This window comes from Larus michahellis, chromosome Z (assembly GCF_964199755.1).
Source record: "Larus michahellis chromosome Z, bLarMic1.1, whole genome shotgun sequence".
NCBI lineage: Eukaryota > Metazoa > Chordata > Aves > Charadriiformes > Laridae > Larus > Larus michahellis.
In genome coordinates, this window is record NC_133930.1 from 26,890,243 (window position 1) to 26,916,425 (window position 26,183).

A 26,183-nucleotide genomic window follows, 5' to 3' on the forward strand; every position below is an offset into this window, starting at 1 on the left:
TAGTTATTAGAGAATATATCATTTATAATTCATAGAATATAATTTAAAACTGAAACAGTTTGCTAATTTAAAAGAAAAATTTAACTACCTTTTTCTTTCCGATGTCAACACTTTGAGCACACTTTCAATTATTTTTTCGATTTTACTGCTTGACAAACACTTAAAAGAAAACAAGCTCTAAATCCAGTGCTCTGAATCATTTTAAAAAGGCGTCCATTCTGTTTTAATAGGAAAATGTTATGCACTGCGTAATACGAAGGCGGTGGCAGCAGCTGTGGGTTCCCTATCACAGGTTTGCAAACACATTTAATCTAATTGATGAGCTTTTGTTTAAACAAGCATTGATATGCATCCTGTGATGCACATGGGTTGCAAAGATTCACAGCAACATACAGCCCAAGTGATCTGCCTGTGACGGTGAAACAACTTTTATATGACTGAGAATGTGAAATACCTCCATTAATACTATTTTCATGCAAAAAACCCTGGATAATTATATAGCTAGATTAATTCTGTTTCCCACTGAAATCTACAATACTGATTTTAACACACTGATTTTAACAGGACAATTGAGACCACTGTGGATAAATGTTTGTCCTCCGTGCTTTGGAACATGTAATTTAAAAAATTAATTTGAAATCCACCATTACTAAGAGCAACGTATACACTCAGGCACATATAAACTCGATTATAGGTTTCACAGTGTTACCTGAGGTAGCATCATGTTTTCCAAACACAACTGAATGCTTCATGTGATTTTCTTTTGTTGCAAACATCTTTCTTGCATGTTGCTCAGAACCGAGAAAAAACCTATCACCTTTGCTTAACTATTATTAAAATTAATTAGATATCTCAAATATAGAATCAGAAAACACTTGGTTTGATCTCATTTGGCCACATACAAATCTCTTTTTCCAGAATGCAACAACATGCAATGTTACATCAAGTTGCCATCAGAGGAAGCCTATGTCTAGTCTGTACCACTGATATTCAGGGTCATCTTTACTGAATAAGCAGTAGGAATATGGCTTCAGAAATATAGACATTAAAAGATTGTTTCTTCTTTTTCGTCGTGTATCATTTGAAGATGTTTGGAGGCTCAATGTGTGTCAATAATTTCAATTGACAGACTGTCTTTTTGTCAATATTCGGCCTATGCAAATCTTTCCTCCAAATATAAATAAAAGTCCACTTGGAACTTACTGTGACTATATTTTAGTGAATTCTGTGTTTCTTTGGAATACAGAAAAGCAGCGTTTCTCACTCTCACTTTATGGAAATGGATTTAAAAAAAAAAGCACACAAATAGTAAGATTTAATGCATGCTATCATTCAGTAAAATTACAGAAAATGGCTAGGTGAGAGGGAAGGAATACGGTCTCCAGTTTGCCACAGTGCCTTATTCTCTATGAAAATGCTAGGGAAAGCTACAAATATTGCACAAAACAGTGCAATGGTAGTTTTCATTCCCGCAGGGAGTTCAATCCATGAAAAGAAGGTCCATTGTAAAACTTCAATAATTCAGGAGGACACATGTCATAGTTAAAACAGGGCTCTTTCCCACAGAGAACTCAGAAGAAAACAACACCAAACAGAAGTATATCATTTACTGTTATTCTAATCCAAGAAGTTTATTTGGTTTGGGTGTTTATTCCTTTTCCTAAAATCCCGTGTGGTTAATTATAAATTCATCGGGAAGTTCCTTCCAAAAATCCCTTACGGGTCTACTTCCAGTTCTTTCTGCAATTCCCTCACAAAACAGTAATTTTTGGCATAGTTTGTGCCACCTCTACAGATCAATTCAGCATCTCCCTCTCTCTCTCTCCTAAGGCTGAAGTTGCTGCGAGCTCCCTGCACTGCAGCGCAATGCAGCCCAAGTACCAGCAGTACCAATTGTGTTGTCTGAGTAGGTTTCCCTTGTGTTGTACTAACCTCTGCAATCTGCGTCCCCCCCCCGCTCCATCAGAGATACACTCATCAGCCTCCTAACCCTTTACGGGAAGGAGAGCAGGATACCATCAATCATGGAGGGGCCTCTGGATGATCTCAGCATCTTTCGATGAGGCGATCTCCCTCCTCCCCGCCTATCTTTATATGCTTCTTCCTCATGTCTTCCTCCTCTCCTCGGCCCCCTCTTTCTGTACAGATGTGCCGTGGCCGCCCCAGCCAGCATGACTCAGCTCCCACCCTCGCCCCTGACTCGCACTGCACCCACAGTGCTTTGCAGGCTTAGGCTCACAAGGGCTCATCAGTGACCTCCAAGCTCAATTACCCTCGTGTCACCCAGCCCTCAGGTCCCTGGGGTGTCCTCCCTCCACTCACGACTGCCAGACCATCTCCTCTGGCTCTCTGCATCCCTCAGACTCTTCTGCCCTGCAATCCTCTTTAAATTACATGGGGGTCGCCTCAAAAAAACCTCACTATCCCATGGCTCTTCCTAACCCCAGGACTTGGACTATAATTTTTCCCTACTATGACTTCTCCAGGCTCCCCTCCTGACATACTGCCAGAAGCATCTTGGGACCTAAATCCCCAAAGCACCAGGAAGGCAGTAACTTAGTGTGTTTTGGAAAAGTCCTTTCCAGAAGCTGCAAGGAAGGGACTCCTTCCTCCCCTTTATGGGTTATGAATACTAAACTATTCCCTCAACGTAGTCAACGTGAGTTACAATCCTTGAAGGCAACCTACAATGAGAAAAGCAACATAGTTTTCAAAACCACTGAAATTGTTTTTCTTTCTTTTTTTTTCTTTTTTCTTTTTTCTTTTTTCTTTTTTCTTTTTTCTTTTTTCTTTTTTCTTTTTTGTTGCCGGGTCTGAAACCCTGCCTGCTCTCTTCTAAACACATCTTAGAAAGTGTCAGTTCCCTAAGGAGCTGGGATCTCAGCACCCTTCCCTCATCTTTGATTTTCCTCACCATCCTTACTTCTAGGACATCTGCAGGCTTGTTTTCTTCAAACATCTGGAGTCTGCGAACCTCAACACCCCTGTTTTTTGCTCCCCTAGCGTGAAAAAGTTCTGCCAGCTTTAACATGCCAGTCAGCTTCAAAAGCAGAGACCAGCCGCTCACACCGCCTGGGATCTGTGCAACCTGCTCTCTGTGTGCAAGACAGCGAGCGAGCTCTGGGTAGAGCTGGAGTGAGAAGCAGCCGAGCAAAGACTGCTCCCGCTCACCGCCGAGATGCGCGGGAACCCCGCGCTCCCTCTAACGCTCCACCTGCCCCGAAGAGACCTCTCCCCCCCAGCCTCCCCGGCAAGCAAACCCCCTATAAGTCCCATGGAAAAGTTGAAGTTCTTCTCCGCCGCAAGCATGCAAAAATAATAATAATAATTTAAAAAAAAATATATATAAAAAAAAGAGAAAAGTTGCCCGGGAGCAGCAGCGGCCGCCTGTCCGCCCGGAGCATCACTTACCGGCGCGGCTGGGCTGCGGGGCGTTCCCGGCTCCCTGCGCTGCCGCTGCCGCCTGCTCCCGGCGTGGGGCTGCGGGAGGGAGCGAGGAAGCTCCCGGAGGAGCCGCCGAGCGTGACAGACCAGAGGAGGGGCGGACCGGAGTGGCTTGTGTGGGCTTCGCGTTGCGGTGGAGCCTCTGCTGCAGTGCCGGGGAGAGAGAGGGGGAGCGGGCGAGGCGCGGAGGCGCGGCGCGGCGCGGAGGGGGGCACGGCGCGGGCGGCGGCCGCCACCATCAATAACGGGAGGCGTGGGAGTGCGGGGAGGGCGATCCCCGCCGCAGGCAGCGGCCGGAGACGGCTAGGGGGAGGCACAGAACCGCCTTCCCCCCAACACACACACACCCCCAACCCCTGCGGGCACGGCTGGGAAGCCTCTGCGAAAACAAGACCCTTTTTTCCCGGTAGAAGGGGAAAATAAAAATAGTGACACCCACGCGCGCACTTTATTTCAGAAAAGAGTGTTTTAAGAGAGGTAGCGACAGGGGAGAGCGCATGAAATGGCTTGTTTCGGAACGGGTTGCAACAGGCCCTGTGACCACCCAAAGACCACCGCATCCTTCCTCCTCCTTACGGCCCTGCCTGCAGCAACAGGGCAAAGCTGCCTGCACTTCACGGGCAAAGAACTGCGAGTGAAGATCAGGGTGACAAGAAGTGAAGTCGGTGTGGGAAGCCCCAAAAGAGAGATTTTGCTTTCCTGAGTGGAGAAGTTCCTGACTAGAAGACTGAAGCGTTAGAACGGATTGCCTTGAGCGATGGTGGAATCCCCATCATCCATGGCTTTTAAGAAAACATCAGAAAAACATATATTTAAAGATGATTGAGTTGTCTTGGGACAAATGGGGAAACTAGATTATCTTGTAAGGTCTTTTGGACTCAGGTTCTATGAACAGTAGTATCAACGGTATTTTTAATGCAGTGGCATAAAGGACTGAAAATGATTTCATAACTTTGTTACACTAGGTGTTAATAGCCACTGTAGAACAAAGAACATGAAGACAGTTCCTTCTTTATGATTATACACATTTGCCTGCAATTGCACTGGCAAAGTGTGTCATGTGATGAACTCAGTGGTATTGCCAAAGTGAAGACATAAGAGAAAGTGAAGAGAGCAGGTAGGACTCCATATTAAAACTACTTTGAAAAATCAGCAAATAGGCCACCAGTTTTATTAACAAATGTGGGACTTGGATTCACTTCCCAAAAATGTGTTAAACCATGAATTATACCTGTAGCAGGCAGGGTAATGCATAGATACCACCACTCACCCCTGCCTTGTGGTCTGCACATGCCTCGTGTGTGGCTTCTACAGACTGGTAATTTCTGATAGCTCATCTGCCTTTGAGTCTTCCTGTCAATATTTATGAGTTTATATGCATGTTTTCCTATGCTCTGAAATGCTTTTCTTTTCCTCTGTTGTTGAGCAAAAGACTCAAACAGCAAAGGAAAGCGGCTTATTGATTGGCTACCCAGGGGAAAAGCTGAATGAACTATGCGTGGAGTGCTGTCAAGTGTGAAGCACAAGCAGAGAAACAGAAAAGAAATACCTACTACTTTTCAGTCCCTTTCATTAATCCTGGCATTTGAAAATTGCACCTGGTGTTAGAAAACAGCACCTCCTTGCTAATACACTAAACTTGCCACGTACAATATACAAGATAAACAAAGATTCCAAAATTTTCCTATGGCAACAAAAGAAAAGGCTGTTTGTGCTACACAAATAAGAACGATGGTAAAATGTTGTTTGCATCCATTTACCGTTGACTATCCAATAGGAATATTTCTGTATATGAAATGCAACTTAACCCCACTGTATTTTAATGAAATAAATTGATTAGGACAGAAGACATGCTCCTTGTGAGTTCTTGGGCAAATATAGCAGCTTACTCTGAAAGGAAAACCACCACCACATTTAGGTTTTGAATATATAGGACTAAAATGCTAATTAAAATAAATCAGTGTGATAAAAGCACAATGGACAGGCTCAAGCCTTTTTTTAACCTTACCTTAAGAATCCACAGAGAAAGGGCCGAGTACAGCAGCCACCTTCCTCCTCACCTACAGCATTAGAGAGAGGGAGGTTCACAGGATAGGTTTCTAGACATTTTGTAGATAACAGGCAGACAGACTGAAGGATAAACCCAAGAATTTTATCCACAGAAGTAAAAAGTGTGCAGTTTCATGGACAGGTTAAGCTGAAGTAACACTGGGTTGCTACTGCAGAGAATGGTTCTTGCACTTGTCTGCACACCCTGCCGCTTATCTTAGCATCAGCTTTATTGTTTGCGTGGTTTCAGGGTAAAATGAGCTGGTGAGTAGATCTGACTGCAGATAAAGCCTGGAAGCCAAAGGAAAGTATGCCAGAGCTTGGTGGGTTTTCAGTCATACCAGTGACTGACTCACTTGTCTCAGTTAGGCTGAGTTAAGCCAACTCTGAAGCTGTAGCATGCATATAGGAGCGATTGGGCCAGCTCAGAAAAGTTGTTGTGGGATTGTGAAGCATCATTTAAGTAAAACTGCATAGTGTTTCCTTGCTTTACTTTCCATCCATGAGGAGTATTTGTACGATAGGATAAAATTCCTTTACCCAAAACGTCCCCACTGCAGGTGGGCAGGGAGCAGGTCTCATTCCTACCACCAAGAAACACATCCTGAGGTGGATTGCCTGCACACAGACAACTCTGATGGAAATAATTCCTCTCAAGTTTGAGAATTTTACACAGACTACCTCTGTTTTCCCTGCTCCTGAATCTGATGGGTTAGACATTCCTGAAATTTGCCCTCAGGGGTACTCTTTTGTATCAGACATAAAATTTAATCTTTGTATGCATTCAATTAAGCTCATGACATCTGCTGCTCTGTCAGTTTTCTGTAGAGACTATGTGACACATCTGGACGTACTCATTTACAGCTATCACAGACCAAATAACACAAGGTTTTTTTGCTAGTGAATGATCCTGGAATATGACCATGTACACACTGCATTCCTCTATCAACAGGAAAAAAACAAAGACATTGTTTATAGGTAGGTGGAAAACCAACAAAACCATAGTATCATTATTTTTGTAAAGGAATTGAAAAATGCAGACCCTGTGATCCTTCCCAATTATTCATCCCATACTGGTTTTAAAAGTACATGGCAAATAAATGTCTGTGATTAAATACTGGAGGATTGCATCTGTGTTGTTTTTGTTACTGTTGTTATTAATTTTAACTTGCACCTTAAATATTTGTCTGTGAGTCATCAGCTTGTTTCTCGACTATTTCCTTTTCAGGATGTAAATGCGGTAATATCAGTCTACAGAACCATGACTGAAAATAGCAACCAGCAAAGATTTATAGCATTTCCCTTGAAACCAAATTTAAATGCTTCATAGAACCAGAGTCTTAGACCATACTATATGTTGCTTTTGTACAAGCTCCACCTTTATCACAGATTCAATCCTGCAAGTACTTTCCTTCATTTAAATGAGGCAATGGGAAATGAATAGAATATAGATGTAAAATACACAGAAACATTTAGGGTTAATCCTCAGCAAGGGGTCAGTGATCCACAGGGATCCTCTGAGCTGCTGCGGTAAACAGCCTACCTCGGAGACTGAAGCACTTCAGTGTTTTATTGCATGCAATGTAGAAACATTCCAGACTACGTCCGTGCACAGTGACCCAATAGAACAGGATCCAGTCCTGAAGGAGACATTTGGGCACCTTTTCATTTTAAATAAATGACAGCAGGAAAAGGCCACTTAAATGTACAGAAGGAATTCATTATGGCTTCAGGTGTCAAAGACTGAAAAAAATTTCTACAGTTTGTCTTAAAGAAAAAGAAGAATTAAGTTTTCTTTATTATACATGAGATACTTGTCTGAATTTGACCCTAAAGATGGTGTATCCTGTTTAGCCACACCTAACTGGAAATATTAGACACATATAAAGAGTACTACAGTGAAAGGGGAAAATCTGATATTTCTTTGCTGTCAAATGAAAATCACTGTTTAAATCAGCCTATATGGTACTGATTCATACACATAATATACATCAGACTATGTTTTCCTATGGCCTCATAAAACAAACAAACAGAAAACCATGACAGGTAAAGGCTGCCATTGATCAAAAGATCCTCTGCCTCTTCTAAAATTAAAGGTGAAGGATCACTAAATAAATCTTCACATAATGTAACCAGGAGAAACACTATCCTCTTACTAAGTACTCTACCAACAGGACTATTAATACCTGAGTCCTTTTGGTCATGATACAGATAGGAAAAAACAGATCTTTCTCCTTCTTGACATAGCATTTTTTGCTTCTGTCTCACTGCTGTCTAAATTTCAGAATCTGATTGGCAGGAATGAGCGGCTGCCTGGAAAAGAAGAAACATTAAACACGTATCTCCTAAATCCTGGTTTAGGGTCTTCTGCGGACCTGCTGCACGGACCTCAGACAGACCATCTCCTCAAGCCACTGCTTCCTTTCTTGTTCTTTGCTGGTCTTGTTTATTTAAGGTGTTGTAACTTTCAACATGAGGAATCATACAGTTGCACTGTATGTAGAACTGTTGTCATAATTAGTATTATAATTCATTTGCAATTCATACACCACTGTCTCTAAGTATAATAAAAGACGTAGGCCTTATTTCTGCAATGGCCACTGCATGATCTTAACTAAGTACTATTTTCAGTTGAACTCCTCGGAAATACTTGTACAGAGCAGTCCTACTCAGTGCTGTAAACCTTTGCTGTACTGAGGCCTAAATTTGCAACAAGATAAATCCTGGTTTTTTCTTCATGGCAATGAAAGTTTAACTGAAACAATTTTTTACTAACTGTTTAGATTTTTTTTATGTATATATTAATGTACATATACTAGTACACTGAACTTGAGATTAGTTCTGAATCATATTAAGTACGCAATTTGAAATTTGCTTTTCTTTCAAACATCATTTTGCTTCTGTGTTTGATCACTCTTGTTAAAGTGGTTTCTGATACTGTCATGTATCATTTGGAGAGGCTTATTGCTTTAGGTGTGACAGTACTAGAGCATGTATCATACTAGAGCACAGTCTGTACTGGTATGTAGCGTCCCCAGTACTGGGGACGGCATGCACATACAAGGAAGAAAAGTCACTGACCAAAGAATTCAAACATGAACTTAACCCAGAGAAGGGCGAGTTATTCAAATCCATAAAAGTGAGAGGGCTGCAACAAATACAAAATATCTCATGACTTTCAGTTATTGACTGATAAAACGGCAGATTAATTTAAAATTTATAAATACAATTAAATTTGCATTGCAAAACCAGTGTCTTCTATGTGCACAGTGATATGATCCAGAATAGCAGAATCTGCTAAAATCTAACATGCTTGTTAGTATGTTACATTAAGTATGTGATACTGAATATCTTCAGATTTGTTTCCTAAAATCTACCTGCTTTTTAAAAGCAAACAAATAAACAGCTATTTCCATCGTGGCATGACTGACTGGTGCAAGTCGGTTTTAAAGCTTTTTCATCTATAGATTATGCCATGTTTCCATCTAAATAAAAATGATAACTTGCCTTTTCATGTTCCTGATAGCTATTGTTGAATTTTCTGGACACAGTGCAATGAACCCATATTTTCATAGCTACGTATTTGCACCTGCATTCTCTAATGTATATTCTCTGGACTAGATAAATGGCATGAAGATATAATGAAATTATGCCAGGATTACCTTTTAAATGAAGAATATCCTCAAGAGCATCATTTATAATTGAAACTCTGTAAACAAACCAGGTAAATAATCTGATCATTCAGTCATGAATTCACAGTCTTCCTGCAGGTATCTCAATCATGCATATGATGCCCCAGAGTTTTGAATCTTGCATATATATTTATGGAGTAATGAAAAGCTATGTAAATCGCAACTTGACTGAAGCTTCCCTATAGCCTCTATGAGCATCTGAAGAGACCTGCAAGCAACTGTGTATAGTATGAAGCTGGAACCTGTCACACAGCTGAAATGTGAGTTGATATGCTAGTTTCACAAAGAATGTGGAAAAATGTCAAGTTTAATGAGATACATTTGAACAGTGTTATTTATTCATTTTTTCCTGAATTTTTTCCAAATAAGCAAGTGAAACAAGCATATCTGTCCTATTGAATTTCTAAGAGAAAACAAATTAATTCTGAGATTGGTAGAAATTCCACAGAAGACTTTGGGGATCTTTTCATTACATGTAATGCTCCATTCTTTGAAGGCATGTATAATCCGATCAGAGACCAGAATCAAGCCATAAGAAATTCTGAAGATAAAACAGTAGTTAAGAAGTAGGTCTATACAAAATACGCAGCAGTGCAATGGATGATTTACTGTGGACTACAATGAATTATTTTGTAAGAAGTGGAAGAAAACAAATATCATTAAACACATCAAGTGTGCTTTGCACAGGCATTGCTCTTTCTTGATTAAGTTAATGGAAATAATCTGATTTTCCTGGAATTGTTCTTATCAGCTCAGCCACTCTAGGAGTCTTTCCGTAATTTTTTAACACTCTGAGCATAAAGGTTCAGGTTTTGAACCTGGACCAGCTTCTTTTCTATCATATCTTCTGAACCATCTAGACAGATTTTGAACCTTTTATAAATCTATATCTAAAAGTCTCTTTGGGGATTGCATTTCTGGAACTATTTTCATTTGGGCAGCCTATCCTGTATCAGAAGGCAAATTATTTGATGGTTATTTCAGGACCTCATCAGTTCCTCTCCTCTCCTCTCCTCTCCTCTCCTCTCCTCTCCTCTCCTCTCCTCTCCTCTCCTCTCCTCTCCTCTCCTCTCCTCTCCTCTCCTTCTTACCAAACACTAACAGTTCTGAATCACTAAGAAATAATATATTGGATTGCAGTGATTTTAAATGTCAGAAACTGTATTTAGAAAGAGAACACATTCTACTTGTTAATAAGCTTAAAAACATCACCACTGAAAATATAAAATGCTCTGTGAAACAAAGAAGCAAAAGAGTTCATGAAGTTAGTGAGTAAGCATGTTGTGATTGTGCTATCTAGCCGCCCTGTGGAGCACGTAACTTAATTTGCTCCTAAAAGTGAAGGCCAGATTCCCTCTTGCTATTGCTTTTAACTGGAGTATCTCCATTAACACCAGTGGAATAGCTGTCTTGCACTGGTGCACAAAAGGACAACTAGGATCAGTGTATCTGCTGTAGGATCAGTGTATCTGCTGTAGTATACAAATTTGTTGAATGCTACTTTCATAAGAGGCAATTCTGTTCAAAGGGATAAACTTATGGGTCAAATCTCGCTCTCTTTAGATTACTCATCCCCTGGCATTGGAGGCAATTTCTCCAGCATAAAGGCAAAGACCTTATGGCTGTTCACATTGAAGGGAAGCACTCTGACAAACTGTGGTAGTCAAAAGATACAGAAAAGAAGATAATATTTGGTTTGGGATTTCCATCAATAAGAGTAAAGTGAATCCTTGAAACAGGCCTTTAACCCTGTGTTGCAACTAACTCATCATTCTTCTTTTCTTAGTACAAAGGGAAGTAAAAACACAGACCTGGAGCAAATGGGATAAAATCATTACTAAATTCTGTGGCAAGATACAAAATCCCTGTGTTAGATTTCCTGGGTTTTTATATTCTTGTACAACATCCAGACAATGATGTTCTGAGGTGACTGGTTTCCACATGCTGCTGGAAAATATGGTAAATAATGTACATTGTAGTGTAATTTATACATAAATTCTATCAGTCAAATTAGCATTGAGTGTTCATGCATATAAGCAAAAGCTGAAATTACAGTGAAACTGTGAATAAGGGTCATCACATCCTATTTTCATCCTTCCTAATGGGAGATTTCACGTTGTCCTCCTTGCTTTGTAAGCTCCATCCAGGTTGCAAGTATCTGAAGTGCAGTCATGATTCCTGGATCCAACTACTTTACAGCATGCCAGGAGATGGGCACCTCAGTTTGCAGTGAGTTATGAGCAGGCTCTGAGTGGTGTAATGGAGAGCAGCCCTTGAGCTTCTCTATACTTAAGGATCGGGAGCCAAAACTTGATGTCACTTAAACTAGCAGAGATTTTGCGTTTTGGCAGGACTAGAATTGAGCTGCAAATCTGCTGAAGAGTACACGGGGCTGTGTGCAAATAACATATTCCAAGAGACTGTCTCATTTCAAATATAATCTTATTAAACATTTCAAAACTAGAGTGAAGTTATGAGTGCCTGTAGAGTCCATCCATTAAGCTGCTTCTGATTCAAAGAATGAGGAGGCTTCTAATGGTTTATCTAATATTCTAGCTGAGTCACCAACATAAATCCAAAACGTTCAGATATGCTCTGGTATGAAGCAAATGTTGTCAGAGCTGGAGAAATTGTAAGTCTGTACTCTGACTTTTTCCCCCTCCATCCTAAAACGATATGAATCGGCTATATCAAACACCTAAACACAAAGAGGTGATTTATAAATACTCACAAGCCCACAATTATCGTGTAATCTTTGAAAGACAGACTTGAAATACCTTATTTATAGTTATAGTTATTCACATGAGGGAGGGGTCTAAGTAAATATTCACATGACTAACACCTCACTAGATACTTCTCACTGGGGTTTCTGAAGGAGATTTATTTTTTCACTCCTCCTGCCCTAATGATGTCCTGTCATATCTAAATTATAAAACTATGTCCAGTCAAATAATTTGCAAAACAAATCTTAAAATGCTGAGTAAGCGTTTTCCAATGTCAGATAATTAACTTTATCATAATGTTCACAATAAATTTATTAAGATTATTCTATTTCTGGGCAATATCATTTATTTAATGTTTACCTTGAATAATTTTTCCAATTGTCCATTGCAGCTCTTCAATTCGTTTTCTTTCTTTGATATTATTTTTAATATTAAGAATGCTTAGTTCACAGAATAGGAAAACCTTGTACAAAAAAACCCACCTGAAGTAAAATTTTTTTACCTTTACAGCAGCATGGCTTTTAGAACCAAAACTGATGAAGTTGCCATGGAGCATTAGAATTTTACAGAGGTCTCTACTTTTCAAAGAACATCAAAATTCTAATGCAAAATAGTAAAAATTTGGACAAAAAGCACTGTATAGGAAATATTCTCCTGAAAGATTTTTGACTTTTGCTGTTTCATAAACAAGTCACGGATTTTATTTAAAGCAATCATTGTTATTACAGAGATCTACAGCTGCAGTTGGTTTTATCTACTACTTATCAAGCTATAAATTATTGAGGTAATTTCACTTTTGCCTTAGATCACATACATAAGATATGGTACTACACAAGGAGGGAGACAACAGGAAGAGAGGATTCCGTTTTCTTTGTCTAATGATATTTTTCTGAATTACCACAATGTCCAGACTAAGACTTTTGTTGCTAGGAGCAACACCATACAAAGTATTCTCCCAGCTGCCTCAGTTACTACAGCTCCATCTCCTTATCATCACATGTATTATCTACATGTAATGTACTCACTACTAATTTCATTCTCGTAATCTCCCAAGTCAACCATTTCTTACAGAAAGCCCACAGAGAAAATAATGAAAATGGTCGTTTTGTTCCTGTAGTGTATCTGAAATGGGGTGATGTCACAGAAGAGAGAGGGAAGAAAATACCGGAGTTTAGTTAATGCCAAATGTGGTTTTCCAGGGCACTAAAAATAGCACCTCTATGCTTCTATTTGAAATCCTCTGATTCTAAGGTGGAGGAGCTTTTGACCAACATTGAGTATGTTGGCAGACATGTGATGAATGAGTACACATTCACGAGCTCGTTGCCTGAGTATGTAGAGACAACACTGTAAGAAAATGGGGATCACTGAACCTTCTGGAGATGAAATCACTGATAGTTAAAACAATCTTCACCTATATGTTTTGTACTTGCAAAATCGGTGTAAATCTGATAAATTCTGCCTCTAGCTACCTGATTTATGCCCTGCCATGAATTTATTAGTAAAGTTTAGGTACATAAGGAGCTTCAGATGTGTTAGCTTAGTCTAAATGTGATTTCCCATGTTTGGATGCTCAACTTGAAATGCTTCTAGGAATCTGATGATCAAGTTGAGCACCCACAAATCCAAATGAATGTAAATTATGTCTGTGATTGGGTCTGGATTTTAAAAAAAAATATTATATGCCTAATGTCAAGGAGTAGCAGAAGCAGGCAGCTCGGCAAGGGAAACTGGGAGCTAAACATGACAGTAAGGCAGGCAGGGGCAGTGACAAGGAGCACAGGCTCACAGCACCCTAACAAGGCAAGCAGGACAGGTCCAGTGACAGTAGCAAGGTTCAGCTAAGAATCCCAATCCTCAGACAAATCCACAGCCATGGGGCAGGTCCAAGGTCAAGGCAGGAAGTTGAGTCAGCAAGTCAGTGACAGGATCAGGTCTGGAGACAGTAAACAAGACCAGCCGCAGTCCAGTGACAGCCAGACAAGTCCACAGAGATAAGGCAGGTCTGGGATGAAGGCAGGTCAGCAGGTCAGGGCTGGAGGCAGGGAGGGACACGGCGGAGCACGGGCAGGATAGCTACAGTGGAAACTGAGGGCAAGGGCCTGAGCTTATAAGCAGTTCCCAAGCAAAGGGGGACAGGCTTTCACTTCTCACAGGTTTTTCTCACTCAGCGGTTTCCGTGGTGCAAGACTGGGCACCTACACCACCAAGGCTGGCCCTGAGCCCAAGCAGCCAGCTCCACCAGGGGGGAGGATGCATTCGGGTCCTTGGTACCTAATTCCCATCCCTCCCTAGCAGGATAGTGGGGTTTCTGCTGACCTACCGCACACTATGCGTACCCTTGTCTTTTGTAATGTATCGCTTACTTATGATCTACTTTGTTTGTTTAGGATACATGTTTGAGTGAAAAAAAGATTTGCACAGTAATAGACATGGAGCATTTGGGGAGAAATTTCCAAATCATGCTTCCCTCTAATAACAGGTACACTATTAATATATTTGCAGCTTTTATGGATGTGATACACATCACCTTTTGTTGATTATATTACCTACACATTCATACATATACATACACATATATATTTATATATATTACACGAACGTACACACACATACACACACACACATGTGCCAATAGATAACCTGACATATATCCTATCTGTGTTGACAATTATTCTCAGTATTTCAGTTTATTTGCACAGCATGAAAGACAACCCTTTGTTATACACGGAATCCAAAGCAGTACACTTAAGGAAGAGAAAAGGTCAAAGCAAGGTTAATTGCATTTCTTGACATTTCACAGAAAATATGAGTTCTTTGCATAGTAAAAGTGTAAAGGAGCAGCTGGCAGTACTGGCAGAAAACTACGGAGTTGTGTAGAAACAATCAATATACTAACACAAAAGGGAAAAGCTATGCTTTAAGTGTAATTAGTAAGGCATTGTAAAGTAGTGGGAATGATAAAATGGTAAGTACAACATTAGCTCAATAATGACGAAAATAACCCAACTGTTTGTTTTGTGAAAGTGATCTTTTTTTGCTAAACATACCCTATTTAGAAAATGGAGAGGAGAAACAAAAACAGAAAAAAAGGATCACTAATGGCTTTCAAAATACTATAGAATTCAAAAGCATAACAGACAGAAATATGTGTCATTAAAATGAATCTAATTAAATCTATTATTAAAAATCTAATTTTGGTTGCACTTCTTCTGCACTTTTTGGAGTAAAGTTGAATTGAAGGAAAAAGAGCCAAAGGGGAAGACTTGGAAACAGCCATGAAATATCTTTTTCATAATGAAAAGCATGAGGCATGTTTTCTGGACTAAAATATTTTTTTAAAGTATGTCTTGAAGAATTTAGAAAAAACCACAGCCAATTGGACTTCCACTCAGAACACCAATTTCTAACACATCCAGTTTCATGGACAGCTGTTACTGGGGTCTCATGTGTGTAAACTACATTAATCTCTCGTGTTTCTGGATGCCTTTTTATATTGTGTTTCCCCAGCCTTGGTGGCAGCTGTCTCTCTGCTGCCTATTGCTTGTGAAAGAGGCAATGGTTATGACAGCCAAAGGAGACTTCTTTCCACTAGCTCTGATTTTAACATTAGCAGTCCTTAAACTGAGCATTGCAGATTACTGGAAAGGATACACTCAAACCCCTGAGAATCCCAAACACCAAGCGTGGTGCAATGTCTCTTTAAGCAGTATTTCTGCACGAGGGAAAGGAGGAGCTGATGTTACCTGGACAGGGTAGGCTGCAGGAGACTTCATTACAAAACTGACATCTATCATCCAGTTTACAGTACCATGTTACAAATTAGCCTGCCCACAAATTTCTCTGTGGCGCCTGACAAGTAATAATCTCAATCTGCTTCATCATCTGCTTTGTATCGCAAAAATGGAGACTATAGTACTTCCCTTGAGCAGGTTAAGGAATCACAGGTACAGTACTGACTGAGACATCCATATACCATAAAGAATGGGATGTATACAAGAGAAGATTTGAGGTCAAATTCTGATTGTTTTGCAGAGTTTATGCAAGCTCTACTAGCCTTGGACATAAGTACAACATCCCTTCGTCAGAGATTACTAATGATATAGCACCATGGTAAGGTTTGATGGATTATGAAAGGCCACTGTTCTCACTTCAGAATATTTAGAGACAACATACTATGCACATATCCAATGAAAATTCAGTCTTACTTTTTATAGCATTGACAGCTTTGGTATTTGTTGTTATGTAATTCTGAAGACTGCCTTTCTCATATGTGTTGCGTTTATCAACAAACAATATCACAAAGAACTTGGGAAAAAATTAAAGTTAAATGTAGATCATAGATCATTCTTACTTTTCCTCTTTTTGTTTAAGATCATGTACAGTTCACAGCAGAGTAATGAACTCAGCTTCCAATTTACACTTTTGCTGGCATAATATACAGTTTTTTCAAATTCTACCCAGTTTCAATAGTTGCCACATATCATCCACAGGTACTCTTTGAACAAACGTTAACGCTGCAGTACAGGGTGAGTTGCTGAATGGGATTACAAAGACGTTTACACAGTTGTAGAAAAAATCCATTGCAATAAGAGCAATTTAGTAAAATCCTTAAAGCAAAGCTACAGTTTCTGGATATGAAATAAATGTTCTAAGGAAGAATGGACAGACAAATACCTATACAAATGGAAGATACTATGTGTCAAATATATTTAAGTTTGGATAACAGACTATTTGTGATTCCATTCAAAAAACAGGATAGAAAGTGAATTTAATTCTACCATAAACCATCAAGTTTATCTATGACCAGGCAGATGGTATTTTAAAATATTTGTTGTGAGATTACTTACGCAGCCTAAGCATCATTGGATATTCAAGGTTATGGTGTCTCCATTTTGTCTAACTGTAGTTAAAATGTTGTGTCACTAGCTAATTAGGTCAAAACAGCTGTGTTCATTAGGGACTGGTCAGGTCTTGGGTAACATGACTCTAATTACAAGCATAATAGCTGTTCATAATTTATTAAGCTTGTCCCAAAGGCTCTTTTTTCCCTAAAGACATGAACAACTTATTAGGCAGGTCAGTCTAAGAAACTGACAGATATCTGAGACAACACTGAGAATAAATTAATATACAATAATATACTCCACTTTAACATAATGGTATTCCTTCCATGACCAATACCTATCTTTTGCATAGTATTTTTCATATCAAAGCACTGTCACACTTCACTAATTTCTAAACTTCATGCCCTATAGAAACTCTGCTAGTCTCACGTGCCATGTTGAGGTGAAGAATTTGGGTCCCAAAATATTAGAAACATTCACACTCCTGGAAAAAAAGAGTGGGCTAAAATGTAGCAAGACAACATCCAAAGGATGTCTGTAGAGTAAGCAGTGAGACTTTATACTCTTGAAAATCAAAAATGACTTAACTAACCTTGACCGACTTGAGCTTCTTCTAAAGAGTTTTGAATAGCATAAATTTATAAACAGCATAATGCAATTAAAAATAATGCCATACATTTTAAATGCCAATATATATTTTGCAGACTATCTGGATAAAAATAATGCTATGAAAATTGAAAATACAGATCATATTTTCAAATTGTCGTAGCAGCAAACCAGCATATTTCTTTCTCAACTTTCCAAAATCATTAATATAGTCCTCCTCAGCCTATGAAAATTAGCCTTTTTAAGCACCAAGCACACATATGGCAGGTGTGTTTCCTCAGTCCTCACTAAATGTAATCTGCTTATGTTTACACGACTATATATAACCACAGACTTTCTGTCCAGTCACAAAACATCTTTATCAATCAAAACAGCATTCAAAAAATAATCACCATGTATTGCATATAAATATTGGTGAAATGAAATACCACGAAGAGGGCCAGTGTTCAGAAAGTGCTGAATGCTAAAATATTGACCACACCAAATCATTAAACATTACAAAGGACCTTGACCTATATGCTTGGAAACAGAAGTTACTTTAGTAGGAACTTTGGTAAGTATGCTTATTTCAAGGCAAGCACTGAACAGCGGAAAGACACCAACGTAATATCATTACTTAATATGAATCTAAAAATAAAACGTCACCTTTTTTTAATTTCACAATGGGCAGAGTCATGGGAAGTATTCCGGGAGCTTAAACACAGAGACAAGCAAGGTCACACTCTTTTCATTTGGTTAATAGATAGAACTGCTAGAGCAGACTGAGAATGAAGTAAACATCATGTTCTCCCATATCCCAGATTCACTGGTACTTTCTTTGATACACAGTTACTGTACACTAAGGAACATTAAAAGAATAAATTTTCATCACACTTTATTTAGTTCTTTATTTTCTTCAGGATCAGTTATATCTATCTCATTAGTGAAATATGCATATAAACCTAACACCAACAGTGACTGAGACTCCATGTCCTCCACACAAACTACTGGAGGGCTTTGCTATCCTACCATTAAACCATAAATCATGCCACAAAGAAGAAAAAAAGAAGATAAGGTGAATATAATTTAAAGGAAAACTGAGAACAAATGAGGTGACAGCTACAGAATCACATCTTTTAATGTAACTACGTCAGTTTTAATTGTATATAATTTGTTGATGTTGTATGTGTTTTCTATAGCTTGAGATTTTTCACATATATTTTTCCATTGCTGATATTTAAAATGCAAGTCAAAGTGCATGAAGGAAGCATTACAGCCACTCTCTGTTTCCTTACTGACTGGAGGTGCTCAGGCTCATGTTTCTGTGAAGGTTATTTGAATTCATACAATCAGAATTTACTTTTTGCCAGTAATCTCTAATATTTACTTAATATTTGCTGCTTTCATGAACATTTCAGCCAGCAAGCTTACTTGCTCTAACACTTGCAGAAGCAAATACAAAAAGAGTTTTAACTTAGCAGCACTTAATTCAGCTTTAGAAGTATTTTACGAGATTGTGAAAATTTACTCACCTCCAACACCATACCAGACTGCAATATTGGAAGAACAAATAATCCTAAAGTAAAATAAAAATAGTGTATTGTAATGTATAAGCAGCTGCTTGATAATTATGTCAACGAGATAGAATTTAGAAAAGAAAGCTTAACCTGATCTTTTTAAACTTCCATATAACGAAATCTGATGTACTGTGAAACACTCCAGGGAGATCACTAGATGCCACTGACACCGGACTTCTGAATTAGAGTACAAACAGCATTGCTGGACTCTATGTTTAAACTGCAATAATATCCCAGTCTACTCAAAATCTGCCAGGCCTTCAAAAGCAGTGCAAAATTCAAGAATCAAATGGGTCATCCTTGTGCCCCTCTAATAACCCTTAAGAAAGAGTCTTTGAATCAAGCAAGACCTATGATAATATATAAGCAAAGTCAACTATAGAAAAATTGAAAAGCTGAAGGAGACTGTAGTCTTCCCACCAGTACTGTCAGCAGCAGAAATATTCAAGGCCACATAATATAGTTGCTCTCCTTCCGCCCTTCATTCACACTCTGGATAGACCTAAATCCATGCATAACACAACGCTATTTATATTCTTTTCAATGAGTTAAAAAAAAAAAAGGGGGAAAGAAACACATCCTAGTATATAAAGCCAAAAGTTGTAACCCAGAATATACAGAAAAGGCAGATTAAATGAGCTAAGAAGCTGCCAACTCTATATAGTCACCCTTCAATTGGATTTCATGCTTTCAAGTGTTAGGCAACAGCAGTACAGTCACAATGCATTAACCCAAAGTATTACAAGAGCAATGATTAAATGGGGCTGCTATCTATCACAGAGTGCTGCATCTGGTTGCTATTAAACCTTAAGTAGTGATTAGAGTAATGAAAAACAGAATTTTGGTGGGCTTCTACAAAGACAAAAGCTTTAAAGTTGTGGTTTGCTAACAATCTTTCACTGTCAAAATGGGGAGGGTTGGGGCAGAACACATGAGGAGGAAAAGTTCATTTCTGAACTCTAAACTGTTGGTAATTTAAGAGATCTGCCAAACTCGCTACATGCTGACTGAAAAATTATCATTTGTGTCACTGGAAGACTATTAGAACTGTAACTTACTGAAGTATTATACTGAATTTATATTCATACATTTGAGGGGTTTGTTTGCAGTGACAATAATTTATGGGGGAAAAAAAATAGATTCTAGGAGGCTAGTGGAAATTTTAGTCTCTTTTAGGAGTTCTAACTGGTGAAATTATATTACATAATTATCAAAGATACAGTAACTCAATATTCCATGTATGTATAGCTGTATGTACAATTTATGTATGGAAGCTTCAGCTTATTAGTCTAGACCATTTTTTCCCTCAGTATCTGATTATTGCAGTATTAAACACAGTTTGGTATTGTTCCAAAAAGCTGCTCTAAAATGTGATTCCTGATAAGCTAATAGTGAGCTTGAAAAAAATAAAAGCTAAAGATAAACAGCTCTGTATTTGATCTGCAAATCAGATGCAAGAGAGAAAAGGTTGACATTGTAAATCACAGAGATGTTCAAGGTTATGGGGCAGCTTAATGGATGAGAAATGGAGGATGAATTCTAGAGTTCTGGAGTACTTCGATTGAAAGATTCTGTAGAGGAGATCTCTTTTGTTGGTTAACAACTTGCCTTTTCCTTACCCTGCAAAGAATACCTCTGCAATAAAACATACACACTGCATTGTTGTCAGACCAAATGTCCATCTAGCCCACTAATTTGGGCAGTGCTCAGAAGTGGATGCTTAGGGAATTTAAAATGGTTTTTTTGAAGTTAACTTTTTTAAAGCAAAAATGCTGAGAGTAACTAAGCACTGGCAGAGGTTGCCCAGAGATGTTGTGGAGTCTCCATCCTGGGACATATTCAAAAGCTGTCTGGACACAGTCCTGGGCTCTATGTGACCCTGCTTGAGCAGGGTGGTTGGAGTAGATGACCCCCAGAGATCCCTTCTGACCTCAACCATTCTGTGATTGTGTGCAGAAGGATACAACAGGCAAATGTACTTTTTTCTTTCAATACATTTTTCTTACTCCAAGCTTGAGAATCTTTGGAGTTAAGAGTTGCCACTTTGTGGATGGTTACTTGGGTGGATGTTTCTTTCCTAAATCTGTCCAAATGCTTTTGGAAAAAAAGAAAGGGACTCAGTCTTGTGGTGGCCATATAAAGCAGCACTGGTGTGTGTCATGTTTTGGCGTCTATGCAGCAGGACTGTCACCCATATTCTGACACCTAGAAACAGCATTACTTTCTCACTCATATTTTAAATCTTTCCTTGCTCATAAGGTCATCATACCTGTCTTTACACAAAATTTCCCTGCACCATAATATTCTCTTTAAAACTTCTCATGCTGCTGAAAAAAATGACACACACCCCTTCCTCCATTTTTCACCATAACCTCTATTTGTATTTATTCATTTATTTAAGATGTTCACCTATTTAGCTTTTTTTCTTTATCAGATTAGTCTGGACTTCCAAACAAAACAAGTCCACACTTTACATATCAAGCTCCACATCCCCCACGTCTACGAAAGATACTCAAAATAATTACTAATATATGCTCAATCCTTGACTAAAGTTGCCAGGCAATATAAGTATTTAGTAATAATGATGATAGCAAAGGTGTCCACCTGTCTGCTGCATCAGTTATTGTTAATGAAACACTAGAGCACTAAAGTTGAGTGTAAATTTAAAGGTGCCTATGTTTAGCATTATTGGTCCCCAAGTAGACCATGAAGATACTGTCAGGGCATAGAATACTTCGTCTGTGGCTTTCTGTGCAAAGCATCATGCACGCACGGAGCACTTCCCACCCAGGTCCCATCCCAGCATTCTACCAGGAGGCAGCTGGGTGTAGACCTGGAAGTTGGGAATTGCACCAAAGGCCATCCCAATTACATACTGAAGTACATCATTATGATTTACCTCTTCGCCATGGCTTTGGATGTGCTATTGATAATATCAAAACAGCAGAGTTGGAAAAAAACTATAAAAGCGCAATGAAGGATACCTTATACTTTACTAATGTTGCCCTACCACTGGATTTTTTAGGAAAAAGTATAATAAAATATCTAAATTGAATTTTTCAGTGTGGTTTTCAGAAAGGGCATGCACAAAGCAAGGTTGAAATTAACTCCATTATGCCTTTACTCGGTTGCTTCTTTATATAGATGCTCAGTAATGAAAAAAGCAATGATAAATGTAAATAGATAGAGTTTACTTGGTGAAAACATTTAATCTTCTCAGTGCTATTTCACAAGCTATTCAAGTGCTGTAAAAATGCAAAAGGAATTATTTCCAAATTCTCTTACTGCCAACAGTTTAGAGTATATACTGCATAGACCCTATGTCTAACTATGAATACTGAAATGGTTTGAATAATTCCTTGTAATAAAACATCTTTTTTCTCAAACTTTATCTTTTTTATTAGAGAATACATTTCTAGATATAACTAAAAATCAACATTTTGCATTCTATTTGCTTTTTGAAATTGGCAGTACCTGCTGTATAAACAGGTGCTTATATAACACATATTAACATATACATGTTTATATAACATATATAAACACAGAGTGTTTATATGTGTGTGTGGTGTGTGTGTGTATACTGTTACATAAACAGTATATAAACGGTCTCTGAGGTAAGCAGCTCTGGTGACAGCACGATCCACAGCAGAGCACCCTACTGTGGCACACAGAGGGGTTTCCCAAACCAGGGGAACCTCAGAGGAGCCAAGAGAGCGGCCAGGAGCAGCAGGGCATGCAGGAAAAGCGCTGAAGCTCTGCTGGCTCAACCAGGCAGCTGGTATCCACGCAGCAAAAAGCCATGACCTCCCTAAGCTCTGCACACAGCACAACTGAGGCAGCTTCCCAGACGGAGCTCCAGTGGGAATACACTGCCACCTGGGTGCCAGGCTGCAGTCTGTGCCCGGTGAGGCAGGCATGTCTCCTCTGAGACTACCCAACCTTCCCAGGTCCCCTCGCATAATAGGTACGAGGCTCTGCAAGTGGAACCAAACCACGATGAGGATGACGGATCTTCTCACTTGGAGGTGTCACCGAGGTTAATTTGGCCTACACCCTGTGTCAAAACTGCTTCCATAAAGAAAAAGTCAGGTCATTGTCATAGGAGACACCCTTCTGAAGGGAACAGAAGGCCCAATATGCAGATTGGACCCACTTCTTAGGCATGTCTGCTGCCTCCCTGGGGCCCATGTTAAAGATGTGAAGCAAAAGCTTCCTATCCTGGTATGGCCCTCAGATTATTACCCATTATTGATTTTTAAGGTAGGCAGTGAAGAAGTGGCAACAAGAAGTCCAAGGGCAATCAAGAGAGACTTCAGATCCTTGGGACAACTCGTTAAGGGATCAGGAGCACAAGTAGTGTTCTCCCATCCATCCAGTTACAGCGAAGAAACAGGAGGAGCCAACAGACCAATACCTCGCTCCAAGCCTGGTGTCAATGACAAAATTTTGGGTTTTTTGATAATGGGTCAGTTTACATGACACCAGGCTTGCTAGCAACAGGTGGGATACACCTGTGTCAAAGGGGTAAAGAATCTTTGCAGCAGAGTTGGCTGGGCTCATTGAAAGAGCTTTAAGGAAAAAGTCACATTCGCTAGAGATAAGCCTGTGGGTGAAACACTACTGTTTGTGGGACAGTTTGCTAACGAGGTCCTTTGGTCTGCCATCTTAGTGGAGGTAGGGGATGGAGATCCATGCAGCGTCAAAGACACAAGGGTTATTAGTGAGTTAGAAATCATGGAAGCACCTGAGAATTGTCATGAAGGAATTAGGGCTTATCTCCCAAAAAAAGTGGTGGGATCAATAGCCTGGATGAAGTGCATCTACACCGATACACACAGCATGGGCAACAAACTAGAGACCAGGAAGCCACTGTGCAACAGGAAAACTATGATGTAGTTGCCATCACGGAAACATGGTGGGATGACACATACAACTGGAGTGCTGCAATGGGTGGGTATAAACTCTTCAAAAGCGATAGGCAAGGAAGGAGAGATTGTGGGGCAGCCCTGTATGTTAGGGATCATTTTAATTGTCTAAAGCTTAATGATGGTGAGGATAAGGTTGAGTGTTTATGGGTGAGAATCATGGGTAAGGCCAACAAGGCAGATATCATTGTGGGAGTCTGTTATCGTCCACCCAACCAGGATGAAGAGGCAGGCAAAATATTCTATAACCATCTGAGAGAAGTCTCATGATCACTAGCCCTTGTTCTCCTGGCAGACTTCAACTTATCCAATGTCTGCTGGAAATACAATACAGCAGAGAAGAAACAGTCCAGGAGGTTCCTGGACTGTATGGAAGATAACTTCGTAACACAGCTGGTGAGGGAGCCAACTAGGGAAGGCAACCCACTGGACCTGTTGTTTGTGAATAGAGAAGGACTTGTAGGTGATGTGATGGTTGTAGGCCGTCTTGTGCATAGCAATCACAAAATGACAGAGTTTTCAAATCTTGGAGAACTAAGGAGTGGGGTCAGAGAACTGATGCCTTGGACTTCCAGAGGGCAGACTTTGGCGTGTTTAGTAACCTGGTTGACAGAGTCCCTTGGGAGGCAGTCCTGAAGGGCAAAGGAGTCTAGGAAGACTGGACATTCTTCAAGAAAGAAATCTTGAAGGTGCAGGGGCAGCCCATCCCCATGTGCCGAAAGATGAGTCAACCAAGAAGACGACCAGCCTGGCTGAACGGAGAGCTTTGGCTGGATCTCAGGAAAAAAAGGGGAGTTTATGACCATTGGAAGAAGGGGCAGGCAACTCAGGAGGACTACAAAGATGTCATGAAGTTATGCAGGGAGAAAATTAGAAGGGACAAAACCCAACTAGAACTTAATCTGGCTCCCGCAGTAAAAGGCAATAAAAATGTTTCTATAAATACATTAATAACAAAAGGAGGGCTAAGGAGAGTCTCCATCCTTTATTGGATGTGGGTTGAAACATAGCGACGAAGGCTAAGGAAAAGGCTGAGGTACTTCTGCCTTCTTTGCCTCACTCCTTGATAGTAAGACCAGCTGTTCTCCAGGCACCCAGGCCACTGAGCTGGAAGACAGGGATGGGGAGCAGAATGAAGCCCCCATAATCCAAGGGGAAATGGTTAGTGACCTGCTACACCACTTAGACACACACAAGTCTGTGGGGCCAGATGGGATCCACCCAAAGGTACTGAGGGAGCTGCCAAAGTGCTCACCAAGCTGCCTTCAGTAATTTATCAGCAGTCCTGGCTAACTGGGAAGGTCCCAGTTGACTGGAGGTTAGAAAACATGCTGCCCATCTACAAGAAGGGCCGGAAGCAGGATCCAGGGAACTACAGGCCTGTCAGTCTGACCTCGGTGCTGGGGAAGGCTATGGAGCAGATCATCTTGAGTGCCACCACGTGGGATGTACAGGACAACCAGGTGATCAAGCCCAGTCGGCATGGGTTTATGAAAGGCAGGTCCTGCTTGACTAACCTGATCTCCTTCTATGACAAGGTGACCCGCTTAGTGGATGAGGCAAAGGCTGTGGATGTTGTCTACCTACACTTTTGGAAAGTCTTTGATACCATTTCCCACAGCATTCTCCTGGAGAAACTGGCTGCTCATACTTGGATGGCGGTACTCTTTGCTGGGTAAAAAACTGGCTGAATCACTAGGCCCAAAGAGTGGTGGTGAATGGAGTTAAATCCAGTTGGTGGCCAGTCCCAAGTGGTGTTTCCCAGGGCTTTGTATTGGGGCCAGTTCTGTTTAATATCTTTATCAGTGATCTGGATGAGGGTATCGAGTGCACCCTCAGTAAGTTTGCAGATGACACCAAGTTGGGTGGGAGTGTTGATCTGCTTGATGGTAGGAAGGCTCTACAGAATGACCCGGACAGGCTGGATCCACAGGCCAAGGCCAATGGTATGAGATTCAACAAGGCTGAGTGCCAGGTCTTGCACTTGGGTCACAACAACCCCATGCAACGCTACAGGCTTGGGGAAGAGAGGCTGGAAAGCTGCCTGGAGAAAAAGACCTGGAGGTGTTGGTCGACTGCCGGCTAAATATGAGCCAGCAGTGTGCTCAGGTGGCCAAGAAGGCCAATAGCATCCTAGTTTGTATGAGAAATAATGTGGCCTGCAGGACTAGGCAAGTGACCATCCCCCTGTACTCAGCGTTGGTGAGGCCCCACCTCGAATACTTTGTTCAGTTTTGGGCCCCCCACTACAAGAAAGAGGTTAATGGTGCTGGAGTATGTCCAAATAGCAATGAAACTGGTGAAGTGTCTAGAGCGGAAGTCTTATGAGGAGCAGCTGAGG

At 40.2% G+C, this 26,183-nt stretch overlaps 1 protein-coding gene across 1 annotated transcript in view; it reads right to left on the reverse strand.

Moving 5' to 3' along the window:
- Positions 1–3,543, reverse strand: part of SV2C (synaptic vesicle glycoprotein 2C) — a 117,600-nt gene extending 114,057 nt beyond the window's left edge. Inside the window, exon 1 of the mRNA XM_074570207.1 lies at positions 3,412–3,543. The gene's annotated coding sequence lies outside the window, so the exon portion shown is untranslated. The remainder of the gene's footprint in view (positions 1–3,411) is intronic.
- Positions 3,544–26,183: the final 22,640 nt, after the last annotated feature.